This window comes from Lathyrus oleraceus, chromosome 7, assembly GCF_024323335.1.
Source record: "Lathyrus oleraceus cultivar Zhongwan6 chromosome 7, CAAS_Psat_ZW6_1.0, whole genome shotgun sequence".
Taxonomy (NCBI): Eukaryota; Viridiplantae; Streptophyta; class Magnoliopsida; order Fabales; family Fabaceae; genus Lathyrus; species Lathyrus oleraceus.
Window position 1 is genome coordinate 388,909,475 of NC_066585.1, and position 11,774 is coordinate 388,921,248.

The 11,774-nt window shown below is 33.9% G+C and overlaps 1 long non-coding RNA gene across 1 annotated transcript; it reads right to left on the minus strand.

Annotated features, from left to right (window-relative positions):
- Positions 1 to 6,611: 6,611 nt before the first annotated feature.
- On the minus strand, positions 6,612 to 8,542 carry LOC127107977 (uncharacterized). Its single transcript, XR_007795875.1, has 2 exons — positions 8,070 to 8,542; positions 6,612 to 6,960 (listed from the first exon to the last, which is right to left on the minus strand). It is a non-coding gene; the product is annotated as an uncharacterized LOC127107977 (long non-coding RNA).
- Positions 8,543 to 11,774: the final 3,232 nt, after the last annotated feature.

The window sequence follows — 11,774 nt, forward strand, 5'->3', positions numbered from 1 at the left end:
TTTATTTGAATGACGATTACTCGGATAGTCAAGTAAGGCAACTCGTATCCAAATAGTCGAGGAGAGGAATCGAAGGCTCTAGACCATCTCACTTTTCATCCTTAATTGTAAAAGAGTTTGATAATAGTTAAGATGTTTTAAATGGATGACGAATACTCGGATAATCGAGTAAGGCAACTTGTATCCAAGTATTTGGGAAAGGGAATAGAAGGCTCTAGACCGCCTTCTTTTTCATCTAAGTGATTATGAAAATAGATTTATGTATGGTTGATGTATTTTAGATAAAAGACAAATGTTTGAATGACTGAGTAAGGCAACTCATATTCAAGCATTTGAGGAGAGGAATTGAAGGCTCTAGACCGTCTCCCTTTTCATTTAGTTTATTACGAAAATGATTTGATTTAATCGGCTTAGAATTTTTTTTAAGAGAGATGACATATGTTTGAATAATCGAGTAAGGGAACTCATATTCAAACAATTGAGGAGAGGAGTTGAAGGCTCAAAACCGTCCCCTTTTTCGTTTCTAAATGAAATGGTGTTTAATCGTGATTTGGTATTTTAATTTGATTTGAATAAAAATACTCGATGTTGGATCAAGGTTTTAAATTTGTGTTTGCGGATAAATTGGATTATATTTGGTGTACCAGTCATCTAATCGATTAATTAAAATTGAATAGGTCTCATTGTAAGAAAGCCCAAGAGTAAGCTATGTGAGGTTGATGGCGATGCTTAAAAGCAATCGACTTACAAAGGTATTTGAAAATGGGCTCGACATTGAATCGAGAATTGTGTGGTCTTTAATGGTTTTAACATAGTTTTGGATCGATGAGATTGAAATGGTTTTGGAATGATGTGAAGTCGAAGTGATTATGAAATAGAATTGGTAGTTTTGAAAATGATTGTGAAATGATAGTGGAAGAAATCGATAATCATTTAATTATCAAAATTAATTGATTAAAGTTTGATTGAATCGATTAATTATCAAAATTATTTAATTGAATTAAATAATCAAGTTAATTAAAATTAATTAAGCAAAATTAATCAATTAAGCAAAATTTAATTAATTAATTAATTTAATTAAAAGAGAAAGAAATAAGTGACAATGTCGATTTAAAAAATGATCGAAGTGAATTGGCCACAATGTGCTCAAAACCGGTTAGTGCGAAATGGCAACATGATTAATGTCATACGCAATATCATAACACAGTGAAAATATTCTATTGATGTATTGAAATTCTGACGGCATATCGGTATGAAATTGTCGAATCCGCGGTTCAAAGTTCGATTCACACACCAAAACATAATGAAGTAGAAACAACATCAACCATATATTATATTGTTTATATTGAAAACAAAAGACATATTTTGCATATTCGAAACCAATAACCAAAGCAAAAACACAAGCATGATAAATTGATTTAAAAATTATTTTCACTATTACCAACAAAACAAAAATAATACTAATCACCTACAAAAGATAATAACCATATTTTTACTAAAACATTAATGAAATAAACAAATAAACTATACAGAAACCAATTTAGCATGTAAAAACAAGTAGTCTGATGTCTAACAATAATTGAGCCATCAAAGCCTAGGATTCACTTTAAACCAAGCAATGCCACTTTTGTTAAAGCGAGAGAAGATTATTTTTTCAAAAAGTTTGTGAAGAATAAGTTGGCGAGGGAGTGTTGATTCTCCTTATTGGAGGGATAGTCACACCTTTTTTACCTCTCTTTTTTTTTTATTCTTTCTAATTTTAAGATTATGAAAATAGATTTATTAATTATATAAAATGTATAAACTCAACTTAATTACAAGATAAATTCTAACTGAATAATTTAATAACAGGATAAAAATAAAAGGGATTAAAATGAATACAAATCGAACGCAAAAGTGCTCGAAAAAATAATCTCAATGCAATAAAATAATCAGTGCAAAATAAACCTCTCGGAAACATACAGGTTTTGATCAGATTTTGAAATAAATTTTGACCGGTAAAAAGGCTTAGTTGATGAAAATGCGAATGAAAAAGTATTCGAAAAATAAAACGAGCACATCAGATTAAACTACATGAATCGTAGATTAATAATACTGACATTTGCAAACTCGATTTTGAAACTTTTTACTCACTGATTTTACATATATTTGAGAAATGATTCAACCGGTCTGTCTGTATGTTCTAGAATTTATTCTGGTTGACATTTAGGGCGTTATTCATGATGAAATGCATGGTATGCTATGCAGATGATGCAAACTGAAAATAAAGTTGAATTTATGAAAAAAATTAAAATGCCCGAACAATATTGGGGTATGATAGCGGCCTCTATTTAACTACCTTGAACTAGAAGGTACGAATGACAACAGTCTTCGTACATTTATGGTGGAAGATAATTAAATACGAAAAGACCCGACGTTTGTCCTTTGAGATGCAAGGAAGAAATGCAGAAAGAAAATGCAGTGAGAAATGTAGTGAAGTATGTAGTGAGATAGGTAGTGAGATAGTCATCAAAAGATAAATGAAACAATCAAGAATCTCTGAGAATCGTCAGAATAGTATCTTGGACGACATAGTCGAGATATTCCAACAGGGAAATGATATCTCAATCGTATCTAAGATTTTCTAAAAATTAGCAGAACATTGTCTTAAACTGAACACGCGAGATTCCTTAAGGATCAACGAAGCAGTATCTTACAAAATTGGGGTACGAAATAATCAAGAATCTCTGAGAATCGTCAGAACAGTATCTTGGACGACATAATCGAGATATTCCACCAGGGAAATAATACCTCAATCATATATAAGATTTTCTGAAAATTAGAAAAGTAGTGTCTTGAACTGAACACATAAGATTCCCTGAGGATCAACGAAGCAGTATCTTACATGGTATAATCAAGATATTCCAACAAGGGAATGATACCTCAATCGTATCTAAGATTTTATGAGGATACTAGAGCAGTGTCTCTAAGAACAAATGAGATTATTTAGATTAATGAAGTAGTACCTCTAATAGATAAATGAGATTCTCCGAACCAACGAAGCAGCATCTTATATGATATGATCAAGATATTCCAACAAAGAGAATGATGCCTTAATTGTATCTAAGACTCTTTGAGGATACTAGAGCAATATCTCTAAGAACAAATGATATTCTTCAAATCAAAGAAGTAGTATGTCAAACAACAATTGAGATTCTCTTAATCAACAAAGTAGTACATTATATGATATAATCGAGATATTCTAACCAGGGAATAATACCTCAACCGTATCTAAGACTCTTCGAGGATACTAGAGCAGTATTTCTAAGAACAAATGAGATTCTTCAGATTAATGAAGCAGTATCTCAAGCAGATAAGTGAGACTCTCTGAATCAACAAAGTAGCATCTTATATGATATAATCAAGATATTCCAATAAGGGAATGATACCTCAATCGTATTTAAGAATCTTCGAGGATACTAGAGTAGTATCCCAACCAATAAATGAGATTCTTCAAATAAATAAAGCAGTATCTCAAGCAGATAAGTGAGACTCTATGAATCAACACAATAGTATCTTATATGATATAATCAAGACATTTCAACAAGGGAATGATACCTCAGTCGTATCTAAGACCCTTCGAGGATAATAGAGCAGTATCTCAACGAAAAAATGATATTCTTCAGATAAATAAAGCAGTATCTCAAGCAGATAAGTGAGACTCTCTGAATCAAAAAAGTAGCATGTCATATGATATGATCAAGATATTCCAACAAGGGAATGATACCTCAATCGTATCTAAGATTCTTCGAGGATACTAGAGCAGTATCTCAACCAATAAATGAGATTCTATATATAAGTGAAGCAGTATCTCAAGCAGATAAGTGAAACTCTCTGAATCAACAAAGCAGCATCTCATATGATATAATCAAGATATTCCAATAAGGGAATGATACCTCAATTGTATCTAAGACTCTTCGAGGATACTAGAGTAGTATCTCTAAAAAAAGAATATGAGATTCTTCGAATCAACGATGCAAGATCTCAAGCAATAAAGTGAGATTCTTCTAATCGAAGAAGCAGTATCTCAAACAACAAATGAGATTCTCCAAATCAGCGAAGCAAAATCTTATACGATATAATCAAGATATTCCAATAAAGGGGAATAATACCTCAATTGCATCTAAGATTCTTCGATAATACTTAGAGCAGTATCTCAATGAAGCAAATGGGATTCTTCAAATTAATGAAGTAGTATCTCAAATAGGTGTTGGGGAAAATAGTTCAGAAAAGACTCCCTTTGGAGGAGATCTACTGACAAAGATCTGTAGGGGAAACGCTCATAAGATACTTTTTAGGGTAACCTCTTCTTGGGGAGCAAGATCTCAAGCAATAAAGTGAGATTCTTCGAATCGAAGAAGCAGTATCTCAAACAACAAATGAGATTCTCCAAATCAGCGAAGCAAAATCTTATACGATATAACCAAGATATTCCAATAAAGGGGAATAATACCTCAATTGTATCTAAGATTCTTCGATACTACTTAGAGCAGTATCTCAATGAAACAAATGGGATTCTTCAAATTAATGAAGTAGTATCTCAAACAGGTGTTAGGGCAAATAGTTCAGAAAAGACTCCCTTTGGAGGAGATCTACTGACAAAGATCTGCAGGGGAAATGCTCATAAGATACTTTTTAGGGTAACCTCTTCTTGGGGAGAAACAAAGTGAAGACGTTGGGGAGTATCATTATCAACCATAATGTTTAAGAGTGACATGCTAGGAAATAATTTCACGAGCACATATGGGGTAAAAACATTACTAGTTTAAATGAAGAAAGTCCAGGATACATATGATTGACCCTGGATTCTGAATTATGTTATGTCTGATTTTGTATGATGTTCCATTATGGATGGAAATACCATGCATGGAATGATGCATGGGATGTATGCAAGCATGCGATTGCTGGGGATACTTTAGGTGTGCATGTAGGAATGCGAATAACTTTTTTGTTCATTTTCATGAAACTTCCTGTTTTAGTGGGAGGAATGTTATGCATGTATGTTGTATGCAATGCATGGGGATGCAAACAAGGTAATTGGGTTTCTGTGGGGTTTTATTCTTGATCGCCAATGATCTTGGACTTTGAAGGTGAACTTCCATATGAGAAATGGTGAAAAAGATTAGACTGCCAGATGAGAATAGGTGAAAGAGTTTAAACCGCCATATGAGAAATGGACTTGAAGGATATGTTACTAGATGAGAACTGGTGAAAAGGATTCAAATGTCAGACGGGAACTGATTGTTAAAGTAGGCTACCAGACGAGAACTGGTTATGAAAGATAGACTACCAGACGGGAACTGGTATCAAAATAGGTGACCATACGGGAGATGGTTTAAGAGATGGTCTGACAAACGAGAACTAGTATTTGGTAAAGGATTTTTCATACGTGAACTGCCATACGAGAACTAGACTTTGGATATGGTTCGCCAGACGAGAACTAGTCTTGAAAATGATTTTCCATATGGGAACTATCATACCCCAAAATTCACCCTACTCTTCAAAAGGTTCATCTAGGTCGCTAACATTAAGCATTTGCATCTCATGATAAGCATTCATATCATCTACATATCCATAGTATCTACATATCCATAGTATCATAACACATTCCACTTGCATTTGAAAAAGCATAAAGTCATGGATTCTAGGGTTTTTATCACACATGACATTGAATTGGATGTGAGCATTTCATCCTGGTTGTCTTTATCATGGAGCATAGCTTGAAGCCCTGATTCTTGGACCATAATTGTGGATATGACTTTGATTCAGGGGTGTTAGGTTGTAAGCATCATCAGAATCAGTCGAATCCTCGAAACCCTAGTTTTTTACTATGGAATTGTCATACCCCCATGTATGCGTTCAAGATTAAGGATTATCTAGTTCATCTGGTCATTCATGGAGGCTCATTGGTTGGTTCAACAATTCATCAAAGGTCTACCTGTTCGTGATCCTCATGCCTAGATCAAGGTGCATTCATGTTCATAGTTGTTCAAAATCTTGGTTTGTGTTTGGTTCGTTGGATAATCAGTTCACCACAGTTCCAGTTCATCTGTGCATTGCATTTTCATCGTGGTCCACATTCAATTGTTCGTAAGAAAATACGCATTTTTACTTAAGTTGACTTTTTGGTCAACCAGTTAACCAAAGTCAACCATCTAACCAAAATCATTTTCCAATTCATGTTCATGTCCATTTTAAAACCATTTCAAACCATTCAATTCTAATTGCATACATTCAATTTTCATTAAACCAAATCCATACATTCAAGTGATTATCTTTATATTTCCACCATTAATCCACTTTTCAATTTTAAGCATTCAACATTTCAAACATTATTCCATTCTTAAACCATATGTTAAACCTATCATTTTCCACATGAACCAAATCATAATCGTAATACGTCAATTCCATTTCAATCTCAATTTTCAATTTTTTTACATTTTTAATTCCATTCAATTCCAACTATAACATTCAATTACACCCTTCAATATTCAAGATCTCCATTCAATTCCAATTCCAATTCCAATTTCCAAATTCCATTCAAACTTTCCATCTTATGTACAAATAAATCATTCAATTCCAATTACATACATTTAATTTCCATTAAACCAAATTCATATATTCAACCATCACCTCACATTACAATTTCAAACCACAATTTATACTACTTTCAATTCCATATACCATTTCAAAACCACATTCATTAATTCATTACAACCATCCATAAACCAACTATTACAAACCAGTCAAAGGAACTTTAATTCAAAATTACATACAAGTCCTAAACTACACAATTCAAGCATTCCATGAGTGAACCATAGCCAATACAAAATCCAACCAAAACAGCTTCATCCTAAGTCACTTGCCCCATTATATCCAAGCACTTCCAAATGGTCCATAACCAATAAAAACCATATGAACCTGCACATTTACAAAATAGAAAGAGGATAAGTCCAACAAAACCAAGCCAAAGCATTACATTAATAGCCTATAACATAACATTCCCGGCATTTCAAAACAGCTAGCATTACAAACTAACAATCAAACATTTTCATACCAAGTTGCAAAACAGCATCATATAGCACATAACCCTGTTAACATAGCATCCATTACATACATAACAGAGCATGACAGTTCATACATCATAGCAGCCCTAACACCTAACATGTTCATTTCCAAGCCATGACAAAATCAATACTAGCATTTATCATGCAGCAATGTCATTCCATACATCACATATTAACATCAGCCAAGCATTCATCAAATACATCCAAAAAGAGAAGCTGAAAACAAAATAACAAACCAACTCCATAATTCCAACCACCTGTAACCGATTTCCAACCACCCTATAACTGAATGAACCAACTTTTAACCAACCCTCTCATAACAACTTCATAACAGAATTAGAACTCCCTTAACAACTTCAAACCGCTTCCTAACAAACTTCCAACTGATTCACAATAAACCCCTAACAACCCTTAAACAGAATGAAACCAACTTCAATCTATGATCTCTCTGGTAACCATCCTGCAACATCTTCTAGAAGGGAACCGGAGAATAACAGAACCGAGCAGATACACAACTTCAAACACACAAAAACTTCTCCAGACCCCTCACTTCAGAACATACACAAAAACTTCTCCAGACCCCTCACTTCAGAACATACACAAAAGCTTCTCAAAAACTTCAAAGAACCCTCAACACCATCACAAAAAACTCCTCAACTAGAACCTCACTCTCTCAAACAATATCTAACCTCCCTCTCCCAATAACCAAATAGACCCTCATCTATCAACCAACCGAACGCTCTCAAAACCGCATACAAACTTCGACTCCAATCTCCATTATCAACAACAAAATAAAGAAGGCTCACCATAATTCGAGCAAGCTCATAACAGAAGAAGCGAAGAAATCGAAGGCGAAAAGAAAGCTAACCGAAAATGCAGAAGAAGAGAAGATTCCAACTAGAAAAACAGAAGCACGTAGAAGAGAAAAGAATGAAGGCGATAAAGGACGAATAGAATCATTACCTGGATCTGGTGTCAAAGCCGGTACGTTCCTCTTTCTTCAATTGTCTTTATGTCGAGCACAAGAACTGTGTTTCGAACTCCATTTTGAAGATGGAGTTTTGAGTGGGACGCGATTCAGATTTGGAGTTCTTCGCTCTTCGACGAGGCTCGGACTCACGTTATTGATATGGCTAATGTGATATCGCACGAGAACGTTCTCACTTGGCTGAAATTAATTTATAACCGCGTCTGGTGAATAAGATTCTTCAATTTTCTTTCGATTCAACTCGATGATTTCATTCCCCTCGGTTTGCATTTAAACACGGTGATGTCTGGTTCTTGGTGATGAATTCCATGCCGTCATTTTGCAATGTTGAGAAGGATCACAAAGGAGATAGAATCAGGGTTACACAGACCTGTCTTGGATTTTTCGGAAACTTGGGCCTTTAGCCCAGGTAGTTTTCTTGATGCACCCTCCTTATTAGATCACACCCTACGACCCATTTAGCATGTTTATATTTTAGTTCTTAATGCTTTCTTAAAAAATTGATTAAGATCCTTAATGTATTTTAATTCCAAATTTTTTTGTAATAATCTTGTTGGTTAGAGTTGTTAATCCATGTTAGAATTAGGATTTTCTTGATTATAGATATTAGGATTTAATTCATTTTTGTTGATTGATTAGTTTAAGTCGTAATAGATTAGACTTAATCACATTTAGATTAGATTAGTTTTTCTTAATATTCCAGAATTAACTTTCATTTGATTAACCATTCCATGATTAGGTTTTAGTCATTAGATTTTGGTTATTTCATCTTGTTGATTTAATTCATGATTGAATAATACGGTTAATTTTAGACTTTTACCATGATCTTGTTTTAGGTTAATTTTTCCATTATGATCCGTATATCACATTATGATTGTCATGATCATGTTCATTAGATGAAGTTGTGATTCAGATTGTTAATTTCCAATTTGATTAGTTTGATCCTAATTCATGTTTAGGTGGATTTTAATCCTTAGAATTAATATTCACTTTAATTATTCACTTTAATTATCCATTTAATCGATTCATTTGGTTTTTAGTCATATTGAATAAGTTGAAAATACCATTCCAATTTAGGTGATGAATGCTTTGTATGCTTAATTTCGTTTACCATGATCACATGATAGATCTTTGATTATTTTTCATCGATTAATCCATTACCATTTTAATTGATTTAAATCCTTAAATATGCTTACATCTATTGCATCATTCTTATTTGACTTGATCTCATACTAACCTCGTTTGTTGCTTTTTGTTTCCACATGTGACTTGGAGATTCAAGTTCACTCCTAACTAGCCATGCTTCTAACCTATCCAATAGCCTTGTATTTTTTGAAGTACCATGCCACTTGTATGCTTTTAGGCAAGGTACATAGTCTGTAATCTTGTCTAATTTTCTTTCCATTTCCATTTATGTTGTAATTGCTTACATCCCCCCATTGTGGGTCATATGTCCCCCCACCCCATGAACATGTAATGGCTTAGGTTTATTTCCTTTAGTAATTCACCATGCATACTAATTAAAAAAGATAAAACAAAATGATAAATAAAGCATTTCAAAAGAAACAAAAGGTACTTGATCCAACGTCAAGTTGTTTTCCAAATAAAACTCACACCATTGCAATGTGAATACTTGATCCAACGTTAAGTATTTCTCATCCATTCCATGATCCATTCTATCATCTCTTCTCCATTATCTTCTCAATCTCATTCCATCTCTCACCTCCATTCTTCACACACTCTTTCATAGTAAACTCAAACACTTGATCCAATGTCAAGTACATTTTTCAAAACATTTTCATAACAAACTAGAACGCAAAAATGGGGTGTACGTGCTTGTACACAACATTCAAGTACTTGGGTTGTCGGTCCTACCTAACTTGAGGACCCGACACTTGACTTCCCCCTTAAAACATCTAATGATTCAAACAAGTTAGATCTAGGTGTTATGAGGGAGAAAAAGATTAATTAGGACTTCATTGTCCTCTCGACTCCCAAGTATTCTGATTATTGGTCGTACTTAGTCAAGGGTCAGATACTTGTCTCCCTTTAAGTTCCAATGTGAAATTCTGGTATCAGATATGAGATGTCGAAGGTAATGTCACGACATTAATATCTGAACAATACAAACAGGATAAAAGATAAAGAACAGTAATGCAAGAGACACAAGCAATTGTTAACCCAGTTCGGTGCAAACTCACCTACGTCTGAGGGCTACCAAGCCAGGAAGGAAATCCACTAAATAGAATCAGTTCAAAGACTCTCAGTAAACAACTTCAAGTTACAGTCTTTTCACCTAATCTCTACCCGTGTGACTTCTACCTAAGAACTCTTAGATATGAGACCCTACTCACAACCCCTCAATCACAACAGTGATATAAAACAAGAATTATAATGAAAAGAAGACACTCTTCAAAGACACACACTTGATCTTACTTAAAAGCTTCAATCAAGTAGACACACACTCGTGCTTAAAAGCTTAGAGTGACAAATTACCACTAAAAAATCAGACCAATTCAATCATCTATGGATGAATTGAATGGCTTACAATTCACACGGCCACACAAGACTAAAACCCTTATTCTCTCTCAATATTTCGTTTGTTATTTCTTGTGTATCAAATCAGGTTTTCCATGTCCTTTTTATAGAAGCATTTGGCTGGGCTTGGACATCATAAAACCCTAAAACTATTTTCCATTCATATCTTCTCATGACAGTTGATTAGATCTCTTTGGAAAATAAGTTAATCTCGTTGTAATTACTGATTGATAGCGTGTTCAATCATCTCATCAATCATACACAGATTTGCATTAAAAACGCAATCACATAATACATAACATTCAGACTGAATGTTCTGTATACAGATGTCATGACATCGGGTCTGACATCTTAGTAAAATCCTGCATAATCACATTTTAAACATTCAGCAGGTACAAGTTATCTTATGTTAAGACAACACATATGACAACTTGTGAACACTCTAGGTTGTACCAAAATTGCTGCCAACACTTAGAACCAACAAACTCCCCCTTTGGCAAATTTTGTCTAAAACATATATCAGTCCATTTGTTCACAAAAGTAAAAACATATCAACAGTTAAGCAGCAGCAGAAGTAATAACCACACAATTACTAGCTATAATAGCAACTAGTAAAAAACACACAACAAACACATGTGCTTCTTCTCCCCCTAAGTCTGTTCAACACATACATCTCCTTCAACAACAACAGCACTTGTAACATTCAGAATCACCCTCTGACATCTCCTTCAACATCACCTGTACAACACAGAACATTATTCTGTTCAACATCAGCTGTCATCTAATATTTACTGCAGCTCTCCACATATTAACTGCAGCTCTCCACATATTAACTTTTCCCCCTTTTTAGTCAAAATAGACCAAAGAGACCAATTAGACAAAATAAATGTCAATTAGTCTAGCAGAGAATGTCACATAGAATGTTATAACATATAAAATGTTAAAACAAAATGTCAGGTGTTACAGAACCATAATTATGCACAGCTACATGAGCTGAGATAAACAGAAATCAAGAAAACTCACAAAGAGCCCAAAAATTACATCATGGCATCAAACAAGACTGCAAAAAAAAAACTACAAACATCAAACAACAAATATCAAAGCATCCAGAACATCATCATAATAGAGGAACCATCTTCACC